Genomic DNA, 15,822 nt, shown 5'->3' with positions numbered 1-15,822 from the left:
TATATATATATATATATATCAAGTAAAACAAAATCTCACGAAAATTGCATCACAACTTTCCGAGATCTTTGGAATGGAAATTAACATTGTCCCACACAGAATTGGCTCCAAAAATATTGATCGGTCATGTTGCATATTCTTCTCTATAAAAAACTTGTTGTTGTTTCGTATAACACTTAAACATGCCAAGCTCACCAGTCATTGACCTTTTGCAAGTGAGGAAGATGCACCTTTCGTTTGACTGAAGAGCATCGCAAGGGTGACGAGCATCGCTCTTAACTAAAAACCCACTTAAAGATGGCAGCAATACTCATTCGTGGGTCCACGTCCTCAATTTAGACAGGAATCTGAAGGGGAGGGAAATTTTCCCCCTCCGGACCGGAGTCCTATACTCTAACCACTGGACAGCTACGGCCATATAAAAACTTCTGTACAAGTGGAGACAAAAAAAAAAGAATATTTTTTAACATTTATTTCTCTTTTCTACGTTCCACACAGAGATTATCGTAAAAAAAAATGGTTTATGCTTTGTTGGAAATTAAGAAAAGAATATTTTTCGTATGAACAGAGTCAGTTCATAGCAAAATGAACAGCGCCAAGATGATGCATCTTATTTAAAAGACTAACGAAGTACTATTTTTATTCTATGTAGAAAAAAAAATTCATCAAATAAATGAAATTAGATTTTCGTTACTTAATTTTGAACAAAACAAAAGCTTGTACTGTACGGTCGTGAATCATATCTTAAAAGGTAAAGGCCTCTATGAATTAAATATAAATTTATAAACAAATTGCTAAAAAAGGAAAATAAAATGGAAAGAATTATTGCATTATACTTATCGGTAAAAACCAATGTGATAAGTTCGCCAGCATGTAGGGACAACGCCAAATTCGGGTTTACACAGGAAATATGCAACTGATAATGCACATAGGTCTTTCAAATACAAGAATATCGCAATTACTATACAAATGCATATGGAATAAAATTACATCTCGATCAGTATAATATAGCATATCAAAAACATAATACTATTGCGAATATTATGCATTAATGATAGGTATTGAATACTGTATTATTGTGAGTACCGAAAAGTTTTATTTCCATAACGAAATGTATTGACTAATATAAAAATAATTTTAAATAGTTCAATTGGAAAAATACCGTGAGACGTTGTTAAGTATCGATATTTTTGATAATAAATCGTAATATTAAATCTCATTCTACTTATCGATTATACGGACCCATATTTGTGTTGGCGACAACTTGGAAAAATAGTCGCCAACACATGGTGCCTATAACTGATAAGAATCTAATTATTTATTCATAAAATTAAATATTGAAAAAGAACTAATTTTTAACATTTATAACTATAAGGAAGAATTGAATGTAAAAATTCAACATACCATTGAACGCTCAATACCAATTCCAAATTTTTTTCGTATTTATTTCTCTTTGTCCTTTTTAGCAGAGAACAACAAAAAAATGTCACATTCTATAAGGTTGATTAACGTGTAAAATATTTTAATTTATTCTTATTTATTTTAGTTTCAAAATTTAGAACAAGCATTAAAATTTTTTTTCCTTTTCGAACTCTTAGAGCAACCTCTCGGATGCACAGCCCATTTTAGGTTGAAGCATTTTATGCTGCATTCAAACATAATGACTTAAAACCTAAAAAAAATGACGAAATGATGCCTAGTGAAAAGCAATTTTAAACTAAACGGAACAAATACAAGTTGCAAAAAGAAATGACCAGGCAATATTTAATAAAAATAAGATGAAAAAACTCTAAGAAATAATCAATCTTTCTACTTGTATGCTTGAAAGAAACAGGTGTGAGAATAAAAAAAAACATCATTATTTTCAGAATTTTTTCTTATGCAACTAAACAATAATATAAACAAAATCTCATTTCGTGATTCGGCGATAAAAGTTTCGTCTGTTCTATTCAGATGCCTTTAAACATCGACGTCACATAACTGTTTCACCTCTTGTGCGATATCCGTACTAGAGGACAGAATGTTCTCTCTTTTAATTAATTATCCATTCTCTTTCACTTTAATCATCCATTTTTTGTCGATACTTTTTACATTAAGTCAAGCAGGAACGAAAAACAATAGGTAAATAATCTTCTTTTTTAAAAAAAATATCGTGAATAAAATATTTAGAATTGCAATAACTTTCTTACAAATTAGAATTCCGAAGAAAACAACTGGCATTAAATTCTTAAATGAAAATGGCTTTTGCATCACTTTAAATTTCAACTTTTAAGCTGTATAACAAATGACTGTAGATTATCCCCAATGTTATTTTTTACCTACGATTTCAGTAGTTGATAATTCTCAAACTATTAATCGAATATTAATTTTGTTTCATTCCATTGTACTTTTTGTACGTTTTCCTACAGACCTTCGTAATTTCAAGCTTCTAAGGAAAAACAGAATATAATAAAAAGAAAAAAATTCACAAAAAAGTATTTAAAATTGCAACATGTTTCAAACAAATTGGAATTTCGAAAAAAATCATGTTAAGTCTATAAGCAAAATGGACTCAAAAACGGCATGTTAAATTTCAGCTTTGTAGTTACTGTGATTTGTAGATTGGCCCACACGTTATTTTTTACTACAATTTCAGCATTTAATAATTTTTAAGCTAACTATAGAATGTTATGTTTTTCTTAATTCCATCGTTCCATACATTCTTCTACAGAAGTTCCTAATTCCAAGTCTTAAAGATTTTGCGAAACAAACAAAATGTAATATAAAAGTTAACATTCAAAAGTGAATATAGTGAAAGGCGGGTTATGGGTTGGAACAATTTTTCCCAAGCAAACCGTGAGAGATTTTTGTAATTTTATTCTACATCTAGAACAAATACGGACTAACTTCACTCGAACAGTCTTCTATGAAGGTGAGTTTTTCAAGAGTTGATTCAAGAGTTCTCAAGTCTTTTGGGTTAGATTCTAGAATTCAAGGATACAGAATCGAACATTGGTAGCTGCAAACCCTTAAGGAATTGACTGTTTAAAGCGTGTTATAATATTAATACTAATTATACTAAGTAAATGGTATTTTTCGAGTTTGTGGAATAGATATTTCATTTAATATTATGGAGGGTGCATTAGTTTCTAAAGAAAATATTTCTTTTTATTTAAAAAAAACAAAAGTGAAATTAAATTCATTTGTATTTTACATTGATTAATGTAAATCATAGCTATGCGTAAGTTTTATATTCAGAAACAATATACTCAAATTAGTAATACAAAAATAGAAAAATTAACAATTAATGAATTGAAACGTGAACCATTCTAAACGCAATACGAAAATTAGCAATGCAAAAGAAAGAAAATTAACAATTAATAAATTGAAACGCAAATTATTCTAAATGCAATACTAAAATTAGCATAGTAAAGAAAGAAGAATGAACACTTAATAAACTGAAACGCGAACCATTCCAAATACATAGATGCAGTTTATACGTGTAAGTATGCAATTAATATTTTTTAATAATTATGATTAATGAATAAATAATTAAAAATAAAGAAATATTATTATTTACAGATAACAATTTCAGTTATTATTTTCATTTACAAACTTTTATTGGTTTGTCATTTATTCAAGGAACTTATTTTTTCGAATAAATTATTTATTTTATTTCCTAAATAAATTTACCCAATATGTTCTTGATTATTAAAATAAAATAAAATTATCCATGGAATCTGTAATTTAAAGTTTAATCTAATTCTCATTGTTAATAAAACTCCAGTGCTGTAAATAATGGATGCCTATGTATTGGTTCTATGTTCCTGTGTTTCAATTTAAAAAATAATCAATAATAGATAAAGGAAATTGAAATCATGCTGCATTATGCTCAGGAAACCAGAAAATGTATTCTCAAAAAGTTTTGAAATTAGTTACAAAGTTTGTCAAAAGATGGCACTTTTGTCCTTGAAAACTAGGAAACAAACTAACATGAGCTTATTAATTTCCCCCAGATAGCGTCGTCGTTGCTGCAAATGGTAGTTATTTTGGAAATACTCTTTTAAAGCTTGACGTAGTCGAGAGTGTCATCTGTTGCTGAGTATTATTACTAATTTTAGGACTTCTAGGAAAAACAAATCTTTTATTTCCTGAGCAGACACTTCTCTTTCTTCCCCCAAATTTATTTTTTAATTGTTCGATCATTTTTGGTATAGTCTTTTCAAAAATTCAGGTTGCTATGTGCCATGTTTGCAAACTTTGGGTAAATGCGGTGGTAATAAAAATAATGTCCCCGTGCTTCCTATATTTCATGAAAACTGTATTTTTATTCCCGAAAAACAGATTCGTTTGTTTTAAGTTTTTCGTATTCAATAGTGTCATCTGTTGACAAACTCCGTAACTAATCCTGAAACTTAATAAGAATCAAACATCTGATTTCCTAAACAGAGAGCAGGGTACACATACTGATTTTGATAATTTATTTTTCAAATGCTCGGTTATTTACAGTACAACTGGTTCAAGGGTTCGTTATTATCCTATACATTGTTCGCCAACTTTGTGCATATCCCATCCCATGGTAACATAAAAGATGTCCCTGTGCCCTCTATATTCCATGAAAACTATCTTTTTATTCAAGTGAAACAGATTCGTTTGTTTTAAAATAAATTCGAATGGTATTACGACACCACACCCTATATACATGTTTGTTTGCATATTTCTTTTTTGAAAGAAACAGATAAAAGCAGCTCAACTCGCCTCGCCCAACTCTTCATTTAACTAATGGTTAACTAAAAGCCCGTTGTACCTTCCCAGGGGAAAGTCGCTTCTTTCGGAACGAAAAACTAAAAGAACTGAAAATATTTCATTGATTACAGCTGCCATGATTTTCACATTTTTCAGTTTTCGAGTAAGGAAAAATGTAATGTCAAGGGTTGAGAGTTATTTTAAGAAATAATAGATAGCTGTTGGGAAAGTATCGGAATTTTATGTTAAGATAGTTCATATACTTCCTTTCGTTAAGTACTAATCTAAAACAGTAAAAAAAAGTGAAATTGGGATTGTTAAAGCTAGTAAAACAGCTTCCGTTATTTGAGCAATAAAGAAGTTCGAGTTTTCCTCGTAATTTTTTGTAATTGCACTCCACATTTGTGCTTCAGATTGATGCATGGCTGTTACGTAAGGGGGTGATCAGAAAATAAATTCCATTTGATTAATTAATCATAAAGTGATTTGTAGTTAGTTGATCGTAGAGTAGTTAGGCTTAAAACAAGTAATGGATTTATGTTATCGCTTCTCAATCTTTACACTGCATATGTGAATAACTAAATTGCTAAAATATCCTTTAGATTGCTTTAAAAAGTTTTTCGTGCAAAAATGCACAGAGCGAGAAAAAATATGGAAATTTTAATATTTTTGGAATTTTTTTTCATTGCTTGTCTATATTGTTCTTACTAAATTACTTATTTCTTTAAATAAAATCTCATTTTAGGCTAACTACCCAGAACGTATCATCGAATTTTGTCCGAAATATTTGTTTGACGCTGCCACAAAATTGTAATATTTTGAGCCTAACCCTTAGAGCAGATGGAACATGAAACACAGGTGTTCCTTTAATATATACTTACCAGATAAATAACGCTATAAGTTAGTGTTCAGTGCTCCAAGAAGAAAATAGTTTTAATAATGGTTTTTGAAAATGGTTTTGAAAAGAAATAGTAATTTTCCGTTTTTTTTTTAAGGGAACCAATCATGCCATTTTTTGCATATGTTACAACGTTTTCAAAATTTGCAGTAAAAATCCTTATATAATTCTCCAAGCCTTATTTTTTAAAATATAATTGATTATATCAGTATAGATTTTTACACTTTCTACAGAACATTGTAAGCAGAAACAAATATCCAAACACACGTGCAGTGTGCAAGAAAAAAAAACCAGGCCGCTCTGAATAACTTTTGATCTAATGATCGGATCTTCACGTTCTAGGACTCATTCTGAATGGTTTGAGAAGGCGACCTCAAATATGCTAATTAATTAGTACAGACGATATTTCAAGTTTCGAAATCAGGCACAAAAACGTACTTTCTCTGAATAAACATACCTTTTTTTTAACGGATTCAGATTTCTGACCCCCAAGATATAGGGGGTAGCCATAATCTAGGAAATATAGTTCCCACAGTTTGGTTAGGAGATCGATTCAAAGTTTGAACCCCTTAATGTTAATTTTACTTCTTGTACATTTCGCCAAATCTCAATAGTATAAAAATTGAAATTTCATTAAATATTTATTATATATTTTTTTATTTTATTTTATTTTTATTTTATTTTTTTATTTTATTTTTTTATTTTATAGTTCCCACAGTTTGGTTAGGAGATCGATTCAAAGTTTGAACCCCTTAATGTTAATTTTACTTCTTGTATATTTCGCCAAATCTCAATAGTATAAAAATTAAAATTTCATTAAATATTTATTATATATTTTTTTATTTTATTTAAAACTAGACGAAAAAATTCTGAATTGTAAAGTATGCAATTTTTTACGTAATTCTAAAGTATGTAATTTAACATGTGAAAATACAAAAATCTAGCTAAGTCGGTAGAATAGTTCCTAACAAATTGAATTTTAAACATTCGAATTTTTAAAAATTTCATTTAGCCTATTTCGCGCAATTAATTGCATTTTGTTTTGTACATACCTTAAAACGACGTAAAAAATTGTATACCTTACTATTAAAATTTTTTTGACTATTATTAAATAAAATAATAACTATTTACTAAAATTAATTTTTTTCATGGATTTATCTAACGAATTTTATAATCTCATGTAAAAAAATTTCTATTTGCTTGAAAAAAATCTCGAGTTATTGCAAAATACGCAAAAAGTAAATTTAACATTAAGAGGGCCAAATTTTGGATTGCTCTCTTAACCAAACTATGGGGACCATACTTTTATAGATTACGGTTACCCTTTATATTTTGGGGGTCAGATATCTGAATCAGTTGTAAAAAAGGTATGTTTATACAGGGAAAGTAAATTTTTGTATCTCACTTCGAAACTTAAAATACCGCCCGAAATAATTAATTAGCATATTTAAGATTATCCTGCAAACCATTAAAATTGAGTTCCTAAACGCGAAGATCCGATCATTTGATCAAAAGTTATTCAGAGCGTTCCATTTTTTTTTTCTTGCGCACTATATGGGTATTTGGATATTTGTTTCCACGTACAGTATTCCGCAGAAAGCGCAAAAGTGTACGCCGATATAGTCAGAAATTATATTTTTTAAGAATAACGGTTACAGATTTATATAAGGATTTTTCTTAGTGCAAATTGTGAAAACGTTGTAACATATGCAAGAAATGGCTTGCTTTGTTCCTTTTGAAAAAACAGAAAATTTAGAACTTTTCCTTTATTTTTCGTCGGACAGTAGGCCTATTTTCAATTTGTAAGGGTCATAGAAACAAATGCTGAGATTCTGTCACCTCATTAAAAATTACTTTTTAGACGTAACGGGGAAAAAAATTTTGTTAGAACGCTATGAGGACATTAAGTTTTTTATCTGCTCATAAGAATTGCCGTGAATCAATTACTGACAACTGTGACCTAAAAATTCGAATCTTAGCTATCGTTAAATCTGCAACGAAAGTCATGGAGCAGAGAAAGACACAGAGAGGGATTGATTTTCAGTTTAGTGCCTGTTAAGAGAGAACTGGTACATACTTTAAAACAAAACTTAGTACTTTTTTTACTGCTTTAGTACTAAATTTATGTTCATTTTGTAATTCCGACTTCCTTTTCAGTGATCCTGAGTTTAAAATTCCGCGCATTTTTTTGAGTTGGGAAAAAAAACAGGCACATTCATGTAATGTATTCCTTTTTTATTTAGTATTTAAATAGTTGTTAATGTAAAATGTATACAAAATTTCAACATCCAAAATGAAAGAAGTAGGAAAAAAAAGTCTCTCAAAAAACGTATCAGGAAAGAGCGCCATTGGAAGGAAGCATCGGGAAAAAAGTCTCTTTAAGATCACAGTGCACATTTTTAAAAAAAAAAGGTATTATTTATATTATGACTATCTCTCTATATATATTTCTCTTACACGGTGACAAAAAAAGCCTCATTACAACTCCCCGAATTGCAACGCTAGAAAATCGACCAATGATTGCTGCAAAAAATGTCACATGCCAAATCTAGCTAAGGTGGCTCAACATATAGCGCTTTTAAAAACGGAAACGGAAATAACAATTCAGCTGTGGCAATCTCATACTATTCAGCTAGGCAGAAGTGAGTAGTCTTTGTCGATAGATTTCTATTTTAGTATTTTGTCGAAAGCGCTTTTTTTTCACGAATTTATATATTACGAATTTATTGGACGATTTTTGATTTATATCACGAATTTATTTGTCTTATTATTGTTATTAGTTATTCATTGAAAAATGAGTCTCAGTCGTGCTGTTACGCTTTAAGATTTTATACTATAGCACATTTCTAATAGGTTTAATGAATTACATGTAATTTATTTGAATTCAAATTTATTTTAATAACTTAGTATTTGCTTAAAAAGATGTATTTTAAAAAAAAAAAAAAGTTGTTATATGGATTTGAATGATTGTTTTTCAATTCTTAGAGTTTTGTGCATTTGCAATGTGTCTAAGTTAGTTGCGAGCGAAACGAGCTTGGTTTGCGAAGCAAACCTTATAAGATTGCGTAGCAATTTTCGGGGGCTGGCGAGCGTTAGCGAGCAGGGGGCGCAGCCCACTAGTTTTTTAAAATGTTAACTGCTAGGCAATAATTACTTTGAAAGTTACGGAAAATAAGTTTACATTACACATTTTATAATATTGTATGCTACATTAAACGTTACGCATTTATGCGATTTAACTAAAATGTTTAACTAAATTCCAATAGTTAAGCTTAAGGTGTGCGATTCGAAAAACAAACAAGCTTTTTTAAACAAGATATTATTTTTCTAAATTTTATTAAAAACACTTCATACTACTAATACTTAAAAATTTTTATTCTTATTTTAAACTAAATACCGTGACTCGATTGTAAATTAAATTTCTATATGTGCCGATATATACAATAAAAAAATATAAAGTAAAAAGTTTTTTTTTAAAATTCAATCTTTTTATAATAATTGTTATTTCTTTTTTTTAAAAAAATCAAATAACATTCGACGAAATATTCGATTACATTAAGTATATGGGCTTGACGGATTGATTCAAATTGGTAGTTAAATTCACAAAATTTTTTGAAGCTAATCAGGGGTCTGTTTAGAAAAAATTTGGGTCCGTTAACGGACCCTTCACAAAATATATTTTCATAAAAATGGACCCTTCACAAAATAATTTATCTTTTAATCGGACCCTTCACAAATTTGTTTATCTTCATTATTGTTTTGTTAATCGAATAAACCCTTCCCGGGGGGGGGGGAAGAAAGACAGTTCGAGACAAACTAAGTTTCCCTAAGTTTAAATTCCAAATGTAGTATTCTAAGAAAATATTTCTACTTTTATAAACTTCGTGTGCGCATTCTTATTAATATTAAATCATATTTTTTTTGTAAATAAATAATCGATCAATTTATATTTATTCATAAAATTAATTAATAGAATATTATGTAAATTAAAATTAATTTCTGCCAATTTTTTATATAAAATATTATAAATTTAAGAATTGTTTAAGTTTACTTAATACGTAACTCAATAAAAGTAATACATAACCAAGTTGTGTTATTTAAAATATGTCAATTGAAATTATTAAAAATGTGAGTGATTTTGTTTCCATTATTCGTCCGAAATTATTATTCTGTGTAGAGCAGTATAGGCTAAATACCAAATATTTGTATGTTGCATCTATAATTTAGTTGCAGCGATTGTTGAGCAGAATCTTGCATCTATTTACAATTTAAAAACTCCTTGCAAAGGTTTTTGGCAATTTTTGCAATAACAGGATCCTATTTGCACAAATTCACAAACGCAGGACCCTGGTAGAAAGAATGTAACTTAACGCTTATTTTATACTCACAAATTATGAATAGTTTTTTCACAATTTTACAAAAACTTTCACAAAATGTCTGGACAGACCCCTGCTAATACATCACATTACTACTCTGTGTCAACTTTGCATTGAGAAACTTGAGAAACTTTGCTTTGAGAAACTTTTAATTGCGGTTTTTTTTCCTCGGAATTTTACCTGTGCTTTTATTTTTTTTCTTCCGTAATTCATATCCGTAAAACCAATTATTCCGTAATTACTGTCGATAAAACCATTAATTCAGTCACAAATAAAAAAAAAATTTGTTCCTTTGTAGAGTTTAAAAACCTTGCAGCCGCTTTATCAAATCATTATATTCACCTGTTGTAATACTGAAAAACTTGTGGCTCCTTTAAGTTAAAATATTTTGTTAAGAATGTACCAGAACACGAAAATGGGAGATGGCCTCTTCCTCCAAGGTCAAAGTGAGGTCTCCACCCAAATGTCCTCGGCACGACGACATCCGATCTTCCATCCCAAAATACCCCCATTTTGTTTTCCATCGATTTAAGGCTTTGTTACCCTTTTTGGCTTGACAATTATTCAAATGAAAGAAAAAATGATAATGAACGCTACTAAAGTTACTGGATGTGATTATTGCCAGAAATGATTGCTAGGCGTGATTTTATCCGAAGATTGGTTTTTATTATTACAAACTACAACTTATTCAAGCTTTATTAGATTTTAATCAAAACTATTCGTTAGACACATATTGCAGTGGTGTGATTTGGTATTCTAGCGAAAATTATCGTATGGAGCGAAAATTATCTCTAATTTTGGAGGTATTGAAAATAGTATAACCCATTAGGGTGGGTTTCATTAACTCGTCGAAACGTTTTTTTTTTTTCGAAGGCACCCCCAAAAAAGGTGCCATTTAATATAAACTAATATTTGGAAAGTTTCAGCTCTGTAAAATAAAATTTAGACCCCATCCCCGGTAATCAAAGTTCAAAGGGAAAAAAACGTGATTTTTCTCAAACACGCGCACAATTTTACCACTTTTATATCAAATTGCCTTCGTGTATGTCTGTTCGGGGGGAATTTTGTAATCGATTTTAAACTAACTTCCCGACTAGCTACAAACTTCAAATTTAGCACACAGTTCAGAATTGGATGACAATGCATGAAAATAAAGAGAAAAAAGACAAAGTAACATAAAATTAAAATTAAAGAAAAATTAATATTTATCGTGATTGTCTTTTGTCGTCGATTCTATTATTTCAAATTAGTGTCACATGTCAGTTGAAAAGTTATGTGTACAGTGAGTGAAAAAATTGAGATTTTGAAAGTGAGTACAAAAAAAAATTCTAAATAAAAATAATATTTTTAAAAACCACGTTTTTGTAGTGGAGGATAATAATTAAAAAAAATTTGAAAAACGAAAAACGTGGGGAGCATGAAATACATAACAGTACATATACACTTACATAGACACATTTTCTTACTCATACACATGCACAACCACATACACATCCACATATACATCCACATACACATGCAATTACACAAACATATTCCGCATTCACATCCACATTCAGATGCAATTACAGATATACATACACATATTCTCATGAGCACACATACTGTTACTGTTATGTATTTCATGCGCCCCACGTTTTTCGTTTTCCAAATTTTTGTTTTTTAATTATTATTCTCCACTACAAAAACGTGGTTTTTAAAAATATTATTTTGATTTTGATTTTTTTTTGCTATAAAATCCGAACGGGTGATTTCAGAAACACAAATCTGGACGTAGATAACATTGAGGAGCAAAATTTTTTGTAGCATTCATACAAATATTTGATTTTGCCTAATTCGGATGAAGGGATTTCAAATCTGAAATTAGTTATAATTTACATGGAATTATCTTTGGGAAAACGAATTTTATAATTGTGTGCAAAAGCTTTTTAATTAGCTTAAAAAGCTCTCGCGATATAGAATATACAAAAAGTAATATTATAATTCAGAGGTCCAAACTTTGGACCGTTATCCTCACCAAACTATTGGGACCATATTTCCCAGATTTCGGCTAACCCCTATTTTTGTAGGTCAGAAATCCGTATTTAATGTTTATTCAGAGAAAATACGTTTTTGCGTCTGATTTCGTAACTTAAAATATAGTCTGCACTAATTAATTAGCATATTTGAGGTCACAACCCTCGAAACATTTAGATTGCGAAAACAAAGATGCGATCATTAGATCAAAAGTTATTCAGGGTGGTCCGATTTTTATTTTCTTACTGTGACTGTGAAAGTTTAAAAGCGTAATGTATTACAGGGTTTGGCGTAAATGTTGTGACAACTTCAAGGGGAGTTACGGCACACCTATAAGATTAAAATTGCATAGAAAACAATGCCTAGAAATGTCATCGTACGCGTCTTCGGGTATTTTCTTAAAATGGCCTATTTAATTTCTTAATATGATCTATACAGTTAAGTTCATAAAAAAACAGCTCATTTAGAGAAGAGCCCTAAGCGGCGTAAGACGACATTTCCGGTTCCTATGCAATTTTAATCTTAATAAAGTGCAATAACTCCCATGGAAATATGTCGATACATGTACGTGACCCCATGTTATGTATGATGTTTTCAAACTTGTACAGTGCGCAAAAAAAAAACAAACCCTTTGAATGACTTTTGATCTAATGATCGGTTTTAACATATTAGAACTCAATCTTAATGGCTCAAATTGGTGACATAAAGTGTGCTAATTAGTTAGAGTAAACGATATTTTAAGTTACGAAATCGGACACGAAAACGTACTTTCTCTGAATAAGCATACATTATTTTCGATGGATTATGATTTTAGATCCCTGAAATATACTAGTACTGCACATAGGTGATGGAATCACGCCTTTACTTATGTCGCCTGTTCGCTTCGTTCACCGACCCCGCTATTACTTTTTAACCATTTTGGTTTCTTGATGATAAGCATATTGTCACATTTAAAGTATTATGTATTATTCTATTTTTAATTAATCATCAATAAAATTCTTATTAAAATCAAATTTTATGAATTAATTAACGACATGAATCAATTAACAGGAAATTATTTACACTTATTTTATAATTAGTCCAGTAGTTATAGGAAAAAAGTTATTTTTTCTGAAAAATTCAAACTTAATGTATATATATATATATATTTTTTTTTTAACAAAAAGTTTTGTTATGTTATTATTAAATGATTCTTGAAAACTCGCCTAATCTCCTATGTACCATTACTCTTTTCCAGAGGACAGTGGGGGTGATATGAGGGAAAGAATAAAATTTCTTCCCGACAGGCAAGTTAAACATTCTTCCCTATGTAGTTTTTCTATTTAAATTTAATTAGACAAATCCCGAAACGATCAGATTAATAGTTTTGAAATTATTAAGGTTTTGCGTACGAAATATTCTAATTTGTACTTGCATATATTTGGGCATCTGATATTGATATCTAAGTGAGTGAGACATTATTTCCAGTATATTTTTTTCACGCGGAATTGAAGGAGAGAAATCCCGAAACGATCATACTAATAGTTTCGAAATTGTTAAGGTTTTGCGTAATAAAATATCTGATATGTATTTGTATATATATTTACTCATCTAATATTGTTATTCTAGCGAGTGAGTCGATATTTCCCGTTCCTTTTTCTCAACTTGAATTAAATGAGACCTCGAGTTTGTCAAATATATTTGATATCAATTCACTTTATAGGCCGGGATAGTCTGATTGGTAGGGAGTTGGACTCGTGTTCGGGGGAACGGGAGTTCGATTCCAGCCGACCGAAGAATCCTGCGTATTAAATGGTGACTGCTGGCGGGGTCACTAAGTCCTGAAAATTCTCATCACAAATTAATGCCTCAGGGGGTACTGAATTAGAGATTGATCGTTCTTTGGTTCATGTAAAAATTACAATCTGTGAATGAATGAATCGATGTATGAATGGGTCCGCCTTGTAAAACGTGCTGTGACGTGGGTGGTTCGAGTCGTATTCTTAACCATAGAGGGCGCCACCAGAAAAACAAGAAACTTACCTTCGGCTTAAATTCGCCTGTTGTACCAAACAGGCCTGGCGGCATGGCAAGTAGGCAATAGAAACAACAACAACATTCATTTATATATCAAATCGCACGAGTCTATCCAAATATATTAAACTATATATTTGCTTCTGAAATCATTTTGTTAACTTTTTGAACCAAATTGTTTGCAAAATAACAACTTATATAAAGTGGGCTTTTTTAAAAAAAAAAAAAGATTTCACTTTTTTTCACTACCTGAAGGGTAAAAATGACAACAGCAACAGCAATTTTCCAATCACTGCAAAATTGTTAGACTGTAAAACTTTTACTTTGAATTAAAAAGCAAAAAATCTCTCAGTTTTTTGACAGCAAAGAACTAAAATTTTTTGCGAGTAGAATCATGCGACTACCAGAAAGATAGCAAAAAGGTATTGAACCAGAACGGACAATATATGATTCGATATAATATTTAGTCACTAATGGGAAAATCACCTTTCATTTCCATAAAAAAAAATTAAATTACTTTGTAAACATCCCCCCAATAGTTAATCACTTTTAGTTATTTCCTTACTTTCATCAAAAGCATTGCGACAATAATTGAAATGAGACTTCAAACTAAAGTACTGTTAGAACACTAGATACGTCTCTAAGCACAATCATTATTCCACGATTCGTAAGATCACTTGTATAATAATTTTGGATTTAATTACTTGAAGTGCGAAAATTAATTTTCAGGCAAAGTAAATAAAAGAAAAGGGTGTTAGTGCTCGAATGTGAGGCCTCGAATTTTGATACCAAATAGAATTTCTGCCAAGAAACAAGCGATGTCCGTGTCATTACTCTTGAAAGCTTTGGCAAAGAAATATTTTACTTCTGAACAATACGCAAGCAAGATTAAATAAAGGCAGTGTTTCTCCCAAGAGTGTAATTGGTAGTACTTGTGTCATCAAAACACCGCCAAACATGGTCTCTTTGCCCACGTTTTATGCTAATGAATCTTAAAGGTTATACGCTTTTAATCTTTCAAAGTAACACCAAATGAAACATTGGCCCTAATGCATAACTCTTCGTGAAGGCCAATGTCGTAATTCCTTTTTAGCACCCCTAGTTTTTAGTATTGCGTTTAAGCAACCCATTCCATTGTCGGAAAATTGTGCAGAAAGATAATTATACCAAATTATTTTGATATATATGTTTGGTAAAACATGATGAATGAACCAGAATAATAATAAGAAAAGCGAGCCCTTCTAAATTTTGAATTTAACAATCTACATTATATTAGCACTCAATTGATGAAAATATTAACCCAATATTGTCACTCAATTGATGAAATTATTAACCCAATATTGCCACTTAATTGATGAAATTATTTACCCAATATTGTCACTCAATTGATGAAATTATTAACCCAATATTGTCACTTAATTGATGAAATTATTTACCCAATATTGCCACTTAATTGATGAAATTATTTACCCAATATTGTCCCTCAATTGATTAAATTATTAACCCAACATTGTCACTCAATTGATGAAATTATTAATCCAATATTGTCACTTAATTGATGAAATTATTTACCCAATATTGTCACTAAATTGATTAAATTATTAATCCAATATTGTCAATAAATTGCTGAAATTATTGGTGGCTGAGCGGTAGCGCTTCGCGCTGTCGTGCCACAGGTCCCTGGTTCGATCCTCGGGCCGGGCAAGGTTAACTCAGCCTTTCATCCCTTCAGTGGGTCGATAAATGAGTACCAAGCATGCTTGGGAACTAAACACTGGGGGTTCCGCGTTCGGC

At 30.4% G+C, this 15,822-nt stretch overlaps 1 protein-coding gene and 1 long non-coding RNA gene across 2 annotated transcripts in view; one reads left to right on the top strand and one right to left on the bottom strand.

Annotated features, from left to right (window-relative positions):
* The window catches only part of LOC107448293 (no mechanoreceptor potential C), a 116,043-nt gene that overhangs the window by 83,386 nt on the left and 16,835 nt on the right, over positions 1-15,822 (bottom strand). The gene's annotated exons all lie outside the window — the stretch shown is intronic.
* LOC139425892 (uncharacterized) overlaps positions 1,965-15,822 on the top strand; it is a 39,382-nt gene continuing 25,524 nt past the window's right edge. The window contains exon 1 of the long non-coding RNA XR_011636979.1: positions 1,965-2,121. This is a non-coding gene — a long non-coding RNA (uncharacterized lncRNA). The remainder of the gene's footprint in view (positions 2,122-15,822) is intronic.

Source organism: Parasteatoda tepidariorum, chromosome 6 (genome assembly GCF_043381705.1).
Source record: "Parasteatoda tepidariorum isolate YZ-2023 chromosome 6, CAS_Ptep_4.0, whole genome shotgun sequence".
Taxonomy (NCBI): Eukaryota; Metazoa; Arthropoda; class Arachnida; order Araneae; family Theridiidae; genus Parasteatoda; species Parasteatoda tepidariorum.
Note: the sequence above shows the minus strand (reverse complement) of the source record. Positions and strands in the feature narration are given on the sequence as shown.